Source organism: Cyprinus carpio, chromosome A13 (genome assembly GCF_018340385.1).
Source record: "Cyprinus carpio isolate SPL01 chromosome A13, ASM1834038v1, whole genome shotgun sequence".
Taxonomy (NCBI): domain Eukaryota; kingdom Metazoa; phylum Chordata; class Actinopteri; order Cypriniformes; family Cyprinidae; genus Cyprinus; species Cyprinus carpio.
The window spans coordinates 12,199,793-12,217,092 of record NC_056584.1 but is presented as its reverse complement, the minus strand read 5'-3'; the positions used below and the strand labels follow the sequence as shown (position 1 = coordinate 12,217,092).

The 17,300-nt window shown below is 38.3% G+C and overlaps 1 pseudogene; it reads right to left on the bottom strand.

The window, feature by feature from the left end:
* The window catches only part of LOC109065427, a 146,659-nt pseudogene that overhangs the window by 38,740 nt on the left and 90,619 nt on the right, over positions 1-17,300 (bottom strand).

Sequence of the window (17,300 nt, the reverse complement as noted above, 5' to 3'; positions counted from 1 at the left end):
GGGGACACTGCAGCCTCTTTGGTAACCCCGGGGGGTGCTGCAGCTTCGTCTGCAGTGCTGCCGCCTCGGGGGAACTGCGAGAGGACGCCGCCGCCTCGGGGGAACTGTGAGCGGATGCTGCCTCGGGGGAAACTGTGAGCGGACGCCGCCTCTGAAACCTTGTAAGCGGATGCCGCCGCCTCTGAAACCTTGTGAGCGGACGCCGCCGCCTCTGAAACCTTGTGAGCGGCGGATGCCGCCGCCTCTGAAACCTTGTGAGCGGACGCCGCCGCCTCTGAAACCTTGTGAGCGGACGCCGCCACCTCTGAAACCTTGTGAGCGGCCGCCGCCGCCTCTGAAACCTTGTGAGCGGCCGCCGCCGTTGCCTCTGAAACCTTGTGAGCCGACACCGCCACTGCCTCTGAAACCTTGTGAGCCGCTGCCGCCTCTGAAACCTTGTGAGCGGACGCCGCCGCCTCTGAAACCTTGTGAGCGGACATCGTCGCCACCTCTAAGCCCGAGGTGCCCAGCTCCTCCCAGTTGACAGGCTCATCCAGGCCCGCTTGAAACAGGTGGATGAGGGTGCTTTCCTCAAGCCCTAGCCCCGGCCTGCATAGAAGAGATCTTCCGCATACAGCCCAAAGGGGCGATTGTCTTGTGGGCAGGGATGTGGCCCACTGGCCAGGGTCTGGATCCTCTGTTGTCTGGCAGCTGAGTATAAAAAAATTCCCATTGTCGCTGAGTCTTCAATCTGGCTGATCTGTTCTGTCACAGTGAGAAAGAGCCGAAGACTCAAATGCAGGCAGAATGGTCCTTCTTTTAATAAGGAAATGAAACAAAACTAACAAAAATAACCTGAGGGGGGAAAGCAGGCAGACTAGAAACTGCACTATAAACAGACATAACACCATGATAGAAAACAAGAGATCAGCACAGGATTACAGACACCAGGAGAATAAATAGGGAACCTAACGAGGGAGACACAGGTGGAGCAACTAAAACAATAATGATGTAACAGGATGGGTGGGGTCAGGAAATAGACAGGAGAGAGCACATGGCACCAAACAAACACAAGCCATGTGCTCACAGAAAACAGTGTCATCTGGTGGCCATCCTGGGCACACCAGCTGAAGACTGTGACACATTTTGCAACTTATTAGGTCAATTGGCAACATGATTGGGTATAAAAAAGAGCCTCTCAGAGTGGCAGTGTCTCTCAGAACTCAAGATGGGCAGAGGATCACCAATTCCCCCAATGCTGCGGCAAAAAATAGTGGAGCAATATCAGAAAGGAGTTTCTCAGAGAAACATTGCAAAGAGTTTGAAGTTATCATCATCTACAGTGCATAATATCATCCAAAGATTCCGAGAATCTGGAACAATCTCTGTGCGTAATGGTCAAGGCTGGAAAACCATACTGGATGCCCATGATCTTTGGGCCCTTAGACAGCACTGCATCACATACAGGAATGCTACTGTAATGGAAATCACAACATGGGCTCAGGAATACTTCCTGAAAACATTGTCGGTGAACACAATCCACCGTGCCATTCGCCGTTGCCGGCTAAAACTCTATATGTTAAAAATGAAGCCATATCTGAACATGATCCAGAAGCGCAGGCATTTTCTCTGGGCCAAGGCTCATGTAAAATGGAATGTGGCAAAGTGGAAAACTGTTCTGTGGTCAGACAAATCAAAATTTGAAGTTCTTTTTGGAAAACTGGCACGCCATGTCTTCTGGACTAAAGAGGACAAGGACAACCCAAGTTGTTATCAGCACTCAGTTCAGAAGCCTGCATCTCTGATGGTATGGGGTTGCATGAGTGCGTGTGGCATGGGCAGCTTACACATCTGGAAAGGCACCATCAATGCTGAAAGGTATATCCAAGTTCTAGAACAACATATGCTCCCATCCAGACGTCGACTCTTTCAGGGAAGACCTTGCATTTTCCAACATGACAATGCCAGACCACATATTGCATCAATTACAACATCATGGCTGCGTAGAAGGAGGACCCGGGTACTGAAATGGCCAGCCTGCAGTCCAGATCTTTCACCCATAGAAAACATTTGGCACATCATAAAGAGGAAGATGCGACAAAGAAGACCTAAGACAGTTGAGCAACTAGAAGCCTGTATTAGACAAGAATGGGACAACATTCCTATTCCAAAACTTGAGCAAACTTGTCTCCTCAGTCCCCAGACGTTTGCAGACTGTTATAAAAAAAAGAGAGGGATGCCACACAGTGGTAAACATGGCCTTGTACCAACTTTTTTGAGATGTGTTGATGCCATGAAATTTAAAATCAACTTATTTTTCCCTTAAAATTATACATTTTCTCAGTTTAAACATTTGATATGTCATCTTTGTTGTATTCTGAATAAAAAATTGAAATTTGAAACTTCCCAACTTTTTTGGAATCGGGTTTGTATCTATCTATCTATCTATCTATCTATCTGTCTATCTATCTATCTATCTATCTATTTCTATATATCTATATATATTACTAAAAGAACACTGCTTTAAAATGGGTTAAATTATTTGAGAGACAAACTAGACAAAAGGAAAAAAAAATACTAGCAAATATTACAAATTAATAAACAGATGCTGTTTGGCCAGGTTTGACAGAGGTAGTTACAGATATCATTGATTTATTTGATCACAAAAGCCTCAGTCAGGTGCTTGCATGAGCGATTAATCACTGTGGCACATCTTTATTCCCCTATATAAAATTATACACCTCCAGAGAGAGTGTGCCAACAGTAAAAATAATACCAATAAAACCAATAAAAGCCACAAGAAATTCAACACAGGCACCCACACCTGTGCTTAAAAGATCTCTGACACCATTTTGAGGCATTCTCAGGAGAGTCCTTGTCTTGTCCCTTGGAGCAAAAAGCAAAAGGCGAGACTGATGTTGCTGCTTTGAAGATTGATGTTGGTGTTTAAGACGGCTCTGAAAAGCAGACGAGACCTTTGGGCTAATCTAGCCTTAGATGATAAAGACGCTCACCTGCTCGGAGCTGATAGCATGGCACTGCTAGCCAACATTGTAAAGAGCAGTCACTTCTATATGGAGCAATATTGAGACTTCAACATCCTCATTTCAGCTCCCAGAGATGAGCATCTTTTAAGACCTTATATAACCTTGAGTCAAAGTTTCACAAATGTGTACAGAGGCACTCAATCACTGCTTTTACAAGTTCTTACAGATGTTTGATAGAGATATTGCAGGGTCAATATTAGGGTTGGCTTATATGTGTCTTTTCATAATAGAAACATTACAGAGAGATTTGCATTTTCCCAGAAATTCATAATGAAATTGAACTATAACTGAATAATAATGACATTTAATGTCATGATGTTAGGCTACAGGCGAATTCATGCAAAATGAAATGATATTTGCACTGTGTAACAAGGCAGATAAAGCCTGGACTCAAAGATAAACAGTGTCAAAGATCATCTCGCTGTTTGCTATACTGACAAAAATAACTCAGATTTCCATTAAACAAAATCCGAATCATCATAATTTTATGACCACTTCTAATGAAAATAATTTAAATAAATAAAACCTCTAAATATATGCAAATCACTGTCTGAAGTAAATGAGACTATCTTGTTCAAAATAATTAACTCCTGTAACAGGGAATTATACTAATTACCATAATGTGGCAGAAAGGTCAAATAAACACCCACTTCAAGCCTCAAAACAACCTAGTATTTCATAAATTAGCATCAAATCATTGTACTCTTTGCAAGCGAATAGGGGTTTGGCCGATCAACGTGGAATAAGCCAATATCAAATTATAAAATTAGCCAACATCTGGCTGACAGGGGACACAGTGTTTACAATTGAACAGGCGACAAGAAGGCAGTTGGGAATTATCCTCATTTGGTGGTGATGGTGCTGGAAGGGGGGCTGCCTTTGTAGCGCTCTAGATTCATCTAGAATATACATGTTTAATATGACCAGGCTAAGTATATTTATCAACCACATCACTTGGTGTTCAGTATTTCCATGTTTGTCAAGGCCATTGACAGCTTGTATTAACCAACGCATGAATTATAGAATAAAAAAAGCATGAAAAAGTGAAATACGCAGGGTCTTTTTTGTTTATTTATACATTTATGGCAAGACAACAGCTAAACTTAATGAGGTTAGTTGTCAAAATACAGCTAAATCCCTGTCTGCTGGGGGCAGACCCTATTAGGAGATTCACAGACATCTGTACAAGACGTCTTGTGCATCATCATTAGAATTTCAAAGTAGTTTTGATTGTTTGATCTCATATCCAGAAATTATTGTTGGGAGAGTCATTATCATAAACCCAGTTCTAAATTTGTTTTCCACGCTCTCGGTTATGATCCATAATTAACTATTCTGGCGAGTTTAATTTTTTTTTCCCCCCTTTTCGAGTGAGAAATCCACATGGAATTTCTCCCACTGGGAATTTAAATGCCCATGCAAATTTGTTTTTTTTTGGGGGGGGGGGGGGTTGTCGGGTGTGAGGTGAAACACCTCAGAGTTACTCTATATATCACTTCCATTCGCGTGCCGACAGACTGAGACTGATTATCCCCCTGATCGCAGTTGCAAAGAAATTATATTACATTTGGTGGAATGTAATATTCTGCACTTTAGAAAGAAGGAGGGACAAATTATATACTTCTTATATACTTATTAATTATATACTAATTATAATTAATATACTTCATTTGAGTATATTGACTGATTCCCTGAGTGGTCACAGTGCCGTCCGTCTGTGATCTATCTCAAAAATAATCATTAATGCTCTAAATCCATCAGAAAGAGGAGATCATAAGAAATACACCATTCAGCTCCATTGATTTGCATTGTTAAATTCCCACTTGATGGCTTCAGAGAGATGGAATGATGAAGGGGCCAACATATCCAACATGGCAAATCACAAGATTGCCAATGTCAGCAATGAGGCTTGACAATAAGGCAACACAATTAAGCAGCAGTGGGGAGCGAAGTGCTGCAGCTCTACATAAAGCTTCTGCGAGATCACAACTTATCAGCCTCCACATAACCATAAAAGCACGGCAGAGATAAAGCCCTCGCTACGAGATCTTTATCAGATGCCACAGCCGTCTAAAAGCAACTTGGCTGTTTACGGATGTGACTGGTGCTGTGTAGGATAGATCCTGCTGGATCTGACATCATCAGCGCCTGACACCTGAGCTCTGTTGTGTCGGGCAGAATGTGAAAAACCACTGTGTGAAGAACTACAGCAGCAAAAGCAAGGCCTGGCCGATATAGGACAGACATCATAAATAATGTAGACATATCAGCTAACTAAGATCGGTGTGTGTGTGTCAATATGGTGGTGTTTGCTAACTAGGGATGTGAAGAATATGCAACAAGGTCCAGAATCACATGGGAAAATACACAATGTGTACACAAACAAGCACATACTGCTACCATTTTAAAATACTTAACATTATAGCCTCTTTAATATCAGTGCAGGGAAGGGCATTTTTGGCAATTTTTGGAGTACAGAGAATGGCTTTGCAAACAACCGAATTAAAGACTGGTTTCATTTTAATTCATGAGCTGTAATTTGAATTTAATTGGTCACACCCACAAGAAGCTGACCTGGAATTTACTGAATTACAATTCAAAGTTAATCAGGCATTCTGGAAAATCAAGAGCTTTTCCAAGTCCATAAATTTGTTAAATATAAAAATAGTACCATCTTCTATAGGTGATATTTCAAACAAATCAATCTTTTCAATCTGTAAAGAAAGTGAAAGTGACGTGACATACAGCCAAGTATGGTGACCCATACTTAGAATTCGTGCTCTGCATTTAACCCATCCAAAGTGCACACACACAATGTGAACACACAACCGGAGCAGTGGGCAGCCATTTTTATGCTGCGGCGCCCGGGGAGCAGTTGGGGGTTCGGTGCCTTGCTCAAGGGCACCTCAGTCGTGGTTTTGCCGGCCCGAGACTCGAACCCACAACCTTAGGGTTAGGAGTCAAAGTCTCTAACCATTAGTCCATGACTTCCCCAAAGCCTATAAAACCTTCAAATGTCAAAATGTTTTACTTTTACACAAGACTTGGTCTAGCTGAGATTCAAAGTTTGTCTTGACAAACTTTTCTACTTAAAATAAATGACATTTAATACCCACCTTTGGCCTTTGCCAAATAAAAACAGGGGGATACGATATCCCTGTTTTTATTCAGCACCTTGCACTTTTAAATGCATCCCTGCATTTTTAAAGTACTTTCGAGTTAATATGAGCACTTTTAAAAATATTCTCTTCCCCACTCCCCTCTCTCTAAAAAAAAAGACATTTAAAACTCATACGTTTTGTTCCATTCAGTTGTGCTCCATCTATCTGTCTGAAAGGAAGAATGCAACCTGTGTGAACGTCATGCAATCCGGCTCAGACCATTGAGTGCTGACCTGGACTGAGAGTCACCATGCAGACACAAATTGCTGTCTGAAGTCCTGTTGACATGTAAATTGGCTACCTAAGTTCAGCTGGTGTAAAATCTTTGGAAGATTAATATGTTGTATTGTTTTCATGATCACAGCTGTCACTGCTGAATACTAAGGTTCTCATGCCAAGCACTACACTGAAGAACATTACACTCTGAATAGATTCATTATTTACTGTAGTTTTACTTAGCTGATCAAAATGGCTTTTGGGGCATCTAAAGTGTGAAGCTTGTCTTTAATTTGGCTTAAGCTAATTCCTTTATCTAAACGCTTGTTCTACAAGTAGATATTTGATGAAAAGGAAAACAGCAACTGTGACAGCCATAGTTGAAAACAGCACACATTTAACTCCTATAAACCCACAGTTACAGCTCTCTACATGCTTTCAATTAGAAAGGCCTCGATTATTGTATTGTTTATAAAACTCTCAATGACAACTCATTTGCAAACTCCTATTTGCATTTATGTAGCCACTAAAATGACACACAAAAGAAGGAATAAAAAGAGAGAGAATGTGAGAGACGTGAGAGAAGGCAGCATCTGTTGGGGCTTTTAAACAGATACATCACACTAATCCATTCCTTTTACATGAACCCCTGTCAGGATTAATTGGTTTGTGAAGATGGGTAATGAAGGGAAATGGCAGTGTTTATTGTTGCGCCTCTCTCATTAAAAGGCGGCAGTTTGGCTGGCATGTGGGTGACAGTTACCAAGAGGAACATGCTATAAAACGATTAGCTTTACCCGGTGTCCTCCAATCTGAGAGTAGTAACGCTGCATGACAGTGAGTTTCATAAACTATAATGAGGTTAAAGTCATAAGACGGTTTACAAAGATCAACCATACCCAGGAGCATCATGGGAGGTCACAGATGGTAAAAGCAATAACATCCCAACTAATGCAAACCTGTAAATTCAATTGCAAATGGGCACTCAAACACATTACAGCTAAAGTGTTTCATTTCTTCCATTGGTCGCACAGACTGAAAGTCCTGCCCCAAACCCGTGTTATTAGTGAAGCAAAAGTATTAAACACTTCAGCTTCACACCTGGAATCATGGGAAACATATAAAGAAACCGCAGGCAATAGCCAATACAAGTATGGACACATCAATGAGCCCAAGAAGTGCTATTGTGCAGATGTTACCTCTCTCCTGCGTGGTGCCCAGCACGTCTGTTTGACTTTCCAAACCACAGCAGCAACCAGCAGCAGGGACAGGAAACAGCTGGAGACAAGACACATGGAAAATCAATAAATCAGTCAATCAAATAAGATTCATGAGTTTGTAATTGCAATTGAGGATAACATTCCTCTAACCTTCGAGGCTGGACTGAGGACAGCTGTTACATATTTGTATTGCAATCATACAATCAATGATAAACAAGTTCATCCAGCATGAAAGAATCAATGCCGTATGGAACTGACTGTTACGTCAATCATTTACGCAACACCGTCCAGTGCAGTGAAAAACAAGCACATCTGCACTCCAACAGGTTTGATTTCCTCTCTCGCACATACACAGACTGCTCAATGGCTATTTTAATCAATCTAGAAAAAGTGTGATGTTAGAGACAGTTCTGCTGTTTTTTTTTTCTTTCTTTAATGACACCCTTCATTCCAGCCCATGAATAAGAATATCCATTCAATTTCAACCATTTTTAGCATATTTTACTGAAAATCAAGCCAATTTATTCATATGGGTCATTCTGTAAACTTTGCATGAGTGAGTAACAGTAATCAAAGGGGATGGAGTTTGACTAAGGCTCAATATACTGACATGAACATCAAGAGGAACAGGGGGTATATGGGGAGAATGTCATCTACCCATCATTCACATTCAAACAGAGCCTTCATTCAGCCAGCATTATTACAATACATAGCATCAGCTCCACAGACACATTGCCTAGAGGAAGAATGTCCAATATCAAATTAGACAATCTGAGGCTTTGTGAGGCTCTGCAAAAATATGGGGTGTATAATGTATATGAAATGTTATACGATCAAGAAATTTGAATTTGCACCATGGGAAGGGTTTGAACCCTTCTGCGTTTGCACACACTGGGGACGTCTTGGGCTCTAATGTTCTTTTCTCTTTGCTTAAGCATCATATATTAAAGGGCCAAGCTCATTACATCTGAAGCTCTTCAAACGCTAAAATTAGCAGTGGACTAATCAGAGTGTAGTTGAGGTAATGTAAGAGCCTGAAATTGCCTTTTCAACCATTTCATCTACCACATTTCAAAACCCAATCAGCACAAGTCAGAGGTCCCTTATTAAATCTATCAATGATGAGGGCAATTAATTCTTAACGAGCTGGATAATGGTTCTAATGGGCGGAGAATGAGGCCCAATAAGGCCAGGGCACTTTCACTGAGAAAGTTATAAAAGCACATTCTTTCAAGTGGTATGACAAAAGTCCTGATTGCTGCCATATTGAATGAAACCAAGGTTGTGAGAGATAGACAGTTTGTTCAATGGGTCGCAGTGTCTTACTGGGTTGCAGCCATTCATTGGATGTTTCACATGGGAATGGAAGTGATTTGTACCTACAGATTTGTGCAGCCTTTGGTCAATTTGTACCGACCAACACCAGCAGATGCTGACAGATGCATGACACACTGATCAGACAAAACCAGACAAATGTGTCTAAAGCTTTTTGTTGGCATCTGTTAGTGCAGTGTGAACTGGCCTTTAAAGGGACAACTCTGTACCTTATCTACCCCTAAAAAAAAAAACATTACAACCTTAGAGTAGTACACTTAAGTTACTACAGTAAACCTCGTAAATAAGGTGCAAAGTTGTGTCTCTGAAGGTACTGATCCAGTGATTGTATATTTTAGTTAGTAACGACTTACAATAGACATACAACTTTTGCACACTTTTTCACAGTGATATTTTTGATGATGTCCCACTAAAAAAAAAAAAAAAAAAATATATATATATATATATATATATATATATATATATATATATACATGTATATACATACATACATACTTTTTATGTATCAATTTGACTAATACTTACAAATAAGGAAAAAATGGTACACTGCAAATTAAATAATAATATGACAATAATAAAAGTAATTGAAAAAAATTTAAATGAAATTTAAATAAATAAATTGTGTATGTGTAGTCACTTTTTGTAGCGTGTGATCTGTTTGTAGTATTGATCTTTTTAGCTACGAGAGTTTGAGGGATGAATGAGAAGAGCCAATCTACCGAAGCTGCCTGAGAAAGCAAACAGCCTACAAAGATTACACAATCAATACAGACAACCAACCTGAGCTAAGGATAGAAACATGCACACCATCACAGACACTTCCTGTATCTATTTGTCATCCTGCCCAGTCCTGCTTATGTTTATGAGTCACAATAACGCATAATCTTGTTTTCACTCACTCTAGTAGGTACAAAGGACAAAAGCCTCATTACACTCAAATCACAAGTGGGAGAGAACGAGCATTAGTCAGTTACACAAGTCAAATGAATTGCCTCCAGTCGCCATCCAGTAAAGCACAGGCATTCAGGACATTAATAACATCATCGCTGATATGAGCGCGTTCACTCAACACTTCAGCCCCGTGGATGACTTCTGTCCTGATGGAAGAAAGGAGGAGAAAAAAAGAGAGGTGGATGATTGTTAATCAAAATAGAGAGAGAGAGTGTGTGTAATTGGGCTAAACCGAATTGCGGTGTCACCAATTAGCTGGAGGAGTGGGTGAAAGGCTTAAGCGCTCTTTAATTGTTACTGTTTTTCTTGCTCATTTAGTGGAGATCCAAGAAAGCAGAGACAGAAGAAAAAAAAAATCACTCTTCAAAGAAAGCATATCTAGAAGGACTTTTCGAAGCTAATGAGGGACTACATCGTAACACCTATCTGTTGGGAAGTCATGGCCTAATGGTTAGAGAGTTTGACTCCTAACCCTAAGGTTGTGGATTTGAGCCTCGGGCTGGCAATACCACGACTGAGGTGCCCTTGAGCAAGGCACCAAACCTCCAACTGCTCCCTGGGCGCCGCAGCATAGATGGCTGCCCACTGCTCCGGGTGTGTGTTCACGGTGTGTGTGTGTGTTCACTGCTGTGTGTGTGCACTTTGAATGGGTTAAATGTAGAGCACGAATTCTGAGTATGGGTCACCACACTTGGCTGTATGTCACGTCACTTCAAAAGTACAGACTTTGCTCTAAGTACACACCAGTTGTTGTTGTTTTTTTTTGTTTTGTTTTTTTGTAACTAAAAGTAGTTCTTCCAAATGTACATACAATCTTATTTCATTCCAATTTTTATTATTTTAATGGGCTTTATATTTTAGAATACTTTTTCTGTCTAATCTGTGTAAAGGTCTTTAGAAAGTTTAGAAAGACAAAAACATGTGAATGGATTGAAATACATTTAAAAAACCTCTGGGATAAGCATGACAGATAGCACAGTTTACAGTCTGATTAAAAAGCTCATCAACTTTATCAAAGCCAGATGAATCAGAAAGAGATAAATATCCATCTACTTGCTTGAGGCTTGCAGCCCATAGTCTCTCAGGAAGGTGTTTTGAAATTTTAGGAAGATTTTGCGAAACGCACTTCTAATTAAGTTTGTGTTAAGAGCTGGAGGTAATATGCTAATCAAATGCATGAATCAGATGGTGAAAAAAAAAGGAAAATTCACTGGCTAACTTTAATATAATAGTTTTATTCTTTTACTAAGTTATACTGTAATGCTGCCTTTCATTAAACTGCTGCAGTTGTGGTGTATTTTTGTAGGCTAACAGAAGTCAGCAACGCCCAACAGCACAAAAAGCCAGTAGAGTTTTCCTATTGGCTTTTGGATTATTGCAGGAAACAAAAATGTATGAATTTTACATATTTTGTTTATCATGATAATCGTCACAAATGAACACAGCTTTTGTTAACTTTGATGGCTAAATACAATCACCAGAAGTAAAAAGATAAAAGCTAACATTATAAAGGCTATAAATGAAGTACACCACAATTTCAGTAAACTACTCTAACAGAGTGTGAATATAAACACAATAAGACTTAAAAAGCAAACGTGTGAGTCTTCTTGCTCGGTGTGATGATGTTGACAATATCTTAAAAAATGAGTGGGGTATTACTGATGTATTTTCTACATACTAGGATATAATGTGAAAATATCTTGAGCTTGTGCTCACCACTGATCTTATTTCAGGAATTTAATCAAAAACCCAGTCAAAAATCCCCATTGACTTCAGGACAATGACACTAAAGTTCAAACATTTTTACTTATTTCCTGGTTTTAGGACTCATTCTTGTAGCACTCAAAAAAAAAAAAAAAATTAAAATGTCACTTTAAGTCTGACTTACACCATACACATTTTTTTGATGCAACACAAACATGGCAGCACTCAAGGATAACCATTCAAATTTAAGCAAATACAATGTATCAGTCAAGATTACATCAAACATTAATCCGTTGTTCAGCGAATGTTTATAAAGACAGATGTATAAAATGATCCTCTCTTGAAAACTAGCTGAACATCCTTGTTTGTCCTCTAAAATGTGCTTGCTAGGAGACTCCTCTGTTGATAAACAGAAACTGTTCAGTGAGCAATGAAATGCCTGTACAGATAAATATCAGTGATATCAGATGGGACTATCCTGCATCTGACTTTGAATGGAACAAATTGTAAATGCAGAATGAAGTTGATATAAAATGTATTGGGCTCTAATCTCTGCAAGTAGTTTACCAGGCCCACTTGAGTTCAGCTAGAGAAGTATTTGTTTACCTCTTTAGTGTGTCTGGTACAAGGTGGGATATCCATCATCCTGACAGCCAATCAGGTTAGAGAGTCAAGAGTTACACGGTTACTGTGACATCCAGGTACAGGAAATATTTCAAAGGATTTTTTATTTTTTATTTTTTAACTCACAGGAATACAAAAGTGTAAGAAAAGAAACTCGAACAATCTGAAAGGTATATTATTGGGTAATTTCACTCACTATTGCAGCATTAATTGACCACTGTTTAGAACTGTTCTCTAATATATGAATATTCAGTTAAATCAATGCACACACTACACTTTACATAAGTGATCATATTCCATATATATCAGCTGAATGTTTGAAATAACTTCCTTTTGTGATCTAATGTGGCTTCTTATCACAGAATGAGGCAGAAAATATATTCTATAGTGTAATAAAGGCTAGCCTATGTCGATTAGCAATAGATTATAAATATACTTAATCAGTATATAAATACCTGAGGTGGTTTGAAGAACACAGATATATCATATATTATAGCAGTCGAGTGTTTATGGTCTTCATGCTGCATCCTTCAAAACATTTCTAACTTCTTTTTATTCAGTCACAGCGACAGCTGGATGCTTAATCTGTATATATGTGTAGATAGATGCCCTAATGTCAGCTGTTTCCATGGGTTGCTAAGCGTAAGCCGGCCGCCATATTGGAATGTCAAAGCCGGTCCATGAATACTCGAGAACAATGCCGGTGCATCAGCAGTGCAACTGTTGTTATACACATGTACTGTATTAATATCTATATCTTCAGTAGACTTCAGAAGATGCTTTTGCTAAACTAACATAATTCAACAAGATGAAGATGATTAGCTAATAAGGCATTTATAAGGTACTTAAAAACTGTAATATTGAGTTAATACATATTAAAAAGACAAACCTACACATTCTTTCTGGTTTACCTGTGCGTTTTTTATATCCAGATGCTATGCAATTTTGTTGCATCTTGATTTTTATTGTAAGTGACCATTCCAAGATGACGGATGCGTCAACGTGACTGGAGCGGTCGAATGTGGAATCCACCAATACATATCTATGTGGCTTTATCCATATTAGAGATTTGCTGGAGCATCAAAATCTCTATTACTTCTGTGATGCATATGTGGAGTTTCTGCACGAGGAGGCCCTCTGGCGTCCAGTATGAATGAAACAGACATTACATGTGTTTATAGCACTCAACTTTCTCATTTATTTTCCCAGAAAAACTAGAAATTCATAAACAATCTGTCAGCCAAGCCACAGATACAAAGGGACAGAGTTCCAAATCAATGCTCCTTACTGCAGTTTAACAAACAAACACCATCATTCATCTGTGTAATTAAAATAACTTAAGTGTGCCAATGCAGCACACTCAATTTACCAAAATATAATATTTTTCCATAGAGCTTGATGTCTGTTTTGGCATTGTAAAACAGTAGAGCATTTGACTTAACTTTGGCTTTGAAGGACTTGGCTTGAACTACAAGTATACTCTCAACAGAGAACCAGAACTGTGAATCCACAGCCAGAAGATATGAGAGGAGTGAGGAAAAGAGAGAAAGAGATATAAAAGGGGAAGGATACAAAGTATACGCACCAATCTCCCTCAAATGCCATGATGAATTACATCAGAAGTGTCCCTCGCCTGCAGAGGACTAAATGCACACCAAACAACAAAGCCCTACAGCCTCTAGCTTCAACTTTGATATCTATCACACACTCTCATGCCCACAATTGCAAAACAACAAAAAAGCTCTTGCTATTCATGCTGGATAATAAGTGCAAGAATCTGTATAGCAAACATTGAATCCCTGTTGCCATGACCATAACCTTGAATGTCGGGATGCACACATTCACACAATTATATCGACTTGAAATTACAGCACACACATATGGATACATACAAGATAAATGGCCAATGTCAAAGTCAAAGTGTTGCGGTGCATTTTCCAGCACAATCCATTAATAAAACCTATATATCTAAGTATCAAATTAAGTAAAATGATTAAATACTTAAATACTTATAATAAAAAAATGGCATGACTAAACCATAGCAGATTACCTTCATGTCAGTTAATTTATAGCAATATTCTGTTTTTCTGTGATAAACAAACTGACATGTAAAGGTTGAAATGAAGTTACATGACATCAGTTTTGACCTGACAGTTAAAAATCCAACAAAATACAATACATAGGGCAGCTGACAGTCTAACGCGAGCTTCAATATTTATACAGAGCAGGTGGCATGTTATTATTTATACACAATAGGTGACATGTAATTATTTTGCTGCACTTTGAGGCACTTTAAACACAACTTTTGGTCACTCAGCTCTGTAATTTGACTCTCCAGAACTACAAAAAGTATGGCATTTCAGAACACAAACCATGCAATTGCAAACATCATGTGCTGTCATGGAAATGGATGATTTCCAACAACTGCAAAAATGTGCATATGGTTCTGCCTGCTGTTCAAGAGAAAAAAAACAAAACAAAAAAAAAATGTATATATATATATACATATAGGGGTCATATGATGCTTTTTTTAAAGATCATTATTTTGTGTATTTGGTGTAACAGAATATGTTGACATGCTTTAATGTAAAGACAGTTAATTATGTTCTTAGTTTTATCATCAGTTCAAGGGGGAACAGAGTGCTGTGACAGACACAGTGATGAAGCTTGTATGTGTTTGCAGTGCACAAGCCACGGACGGTTAAGACAGCTGACTCCACTGTGATGTGACCGTCTCTCTCTCTCTCTCTCTCTCTCTCTCTCTCTCTCTCACACACACACACACACACATGGCGCGCCAAACTCTGCATTTGAACAGTCCTCTCCTAGGTTCACAAAACGGTTGTCCATAAAATACGTTGCTGTTCTGTTGTAAGTATCTTAAAGATTCCTAAATGCATCTACTTTAGGAAGGCCAATTAAAGTGCTTTTGCTTTCGCCTAGATACACACAGCATCTCCCTGACACTAACTGCGGTTACTGAAACCACACCTTATTTCTTTGTGTGAACATTTAGGCGGCATTACGCAAATATTTCCACATAGTGACGTAGAGATGTGGGGGCGTGTTAGAACGTGCCGTTTTAGTGGAGCGTGGCAGAGTCTTAACTTTGATAAAGAATATCATTTTGGATTTGAAACTTTAAACTTTGCAACTTTACAGATCTCCTTTATGCACCAAGAGCTTGTAACACTCCAAAGAGAAAGGAAAAACTGAAATCGCATCATATGACCCCTTTAAATGATGGTTTAATTTGATGATTTCACTAAATATGGCTTGATTTGGTGCTCATGAAACATTCTGTCTTATTAGCTGAAAATGGCTATGCTGCTTAAAGGGGAAGTGTTTAAGTTTGAAGAACATAATTTATTTGAAATATAAATCTTTTCTAAAATTATAAGTTTTGACTGTAATTTCTGATATATTTAATGTGTCCTTACTAAATATACGTAGGTATCAAATTCTTAAAAACAAACAAACAAATAAATCATACAGACCCCAAACATACCCAGTATACTGTATGCTGAAACTGTCTTCAACAAACATTCCTCGAAACCATATAGCTGTTTCTAAACGCAAGAATATGTCATTTACAAACATCCTTTAAAATAACTACTGTAGGATGCATTTATTTGCAGAGACAGCAAGAGTGGTTGTCTTTGGCTTCATCACAGCCAACACAATTACAACTGTTGTGCTTATTCATCAGCTAGCCTTCATTAATGGCTTTGGATAGTGAGGTTAATGCATCCTTGCATCCTCAGCAAACTTTTCTCACTAAATTCCAAAAACTAGAATTCAATGCATATTGTGGAGAAAGAAAGTAAATGTTTAATTCAGTCACACATTTTATTGTTTAGTTACACAGAACACTTAATTTAGATTAATGAAGTGTGCATACCTAAAAAATGTGACAAAGAACTGTACCAGGTCCATGATGCTGCTGTGTTGAGAGAAGCATATCTGTGAGGTAAGAAGATTGGATTATTATTACTCCTGTAAAATATCATGCAAAAAATACTGTCGTAAGATACCCAGATATATTTATAATGGGACATAGTACTACTGTGAATCACAATTACTTCGATTTCTCCATTAATGTCTCCTAAAACAGCCTCAGTCATATTAAACATAACAGGAAAAATGTGGCTTGAGGAACAAACAACATACATCAGTTTACATCAGTTTAAATTTAAATTAATTTTCAATAGATGTTTTAATTACCAAATGGCAATTTTGAAAGAAAAAAGCAACATGCTATAAATTCTGAGCTAGGTGACAAAAAAAAAACTGCTGTTGTAAAAGCTTTTTGAAAAGATGATGAGCTGTTAAAACCTTGATATATAATTTAATCAAGTGTTTATGCTGTTGAGCTAATCTAACTTGAATTTGTTGTGCACCTTACTCTGCAAACTTTCTGTAGAATAATAAACGCTTCTAATCAAAATAATTTTTATTTGACATGCAAGTAGTTTTATTACATATTCATGGCATATTTATTTTCTACAACTTGGCAAGGTTTCCTAGAAAACAAACAACATGATTTTTCCCCAAATGCTGAACAGGGACTTGAAATACTCTGATACTTAATTATGTGCATATGATGCCTTATTTGTCTTTGTCAATGTGGAAATTTATTTATTTATGGATTGTATTTATTTATTTACTTATTTTGCCACCGTTAAACATAATATCTCCAGTTTATTCCCTAATCTTACATATTCTAAAATACTCTAAGGCTCAAAAAAGTACACAAGTACCTTTACAAAGATAACGGCTTGCTACTATCTGCATTATGGAATATTGAAATCCACATAATGGAAAGCAATAAAAAGTAAACTCATTATTTGAAATTACCAAAACACCAAGCAAACAGAGCAAACTGAGCTTCTATAACTCAAAATGTACCCCAATTAAAACTAACACATCTCAGATATAAAGGGCTACTGAAGTGCTTAAAAAAATCTTAGAAATTTTTTTTTTTAACAATTTTACTTTATCATCACAGTTTTTACTCAACTTTTTAAGTTCCAACAACTTGTGTTATATTGAAAAATTTAGAA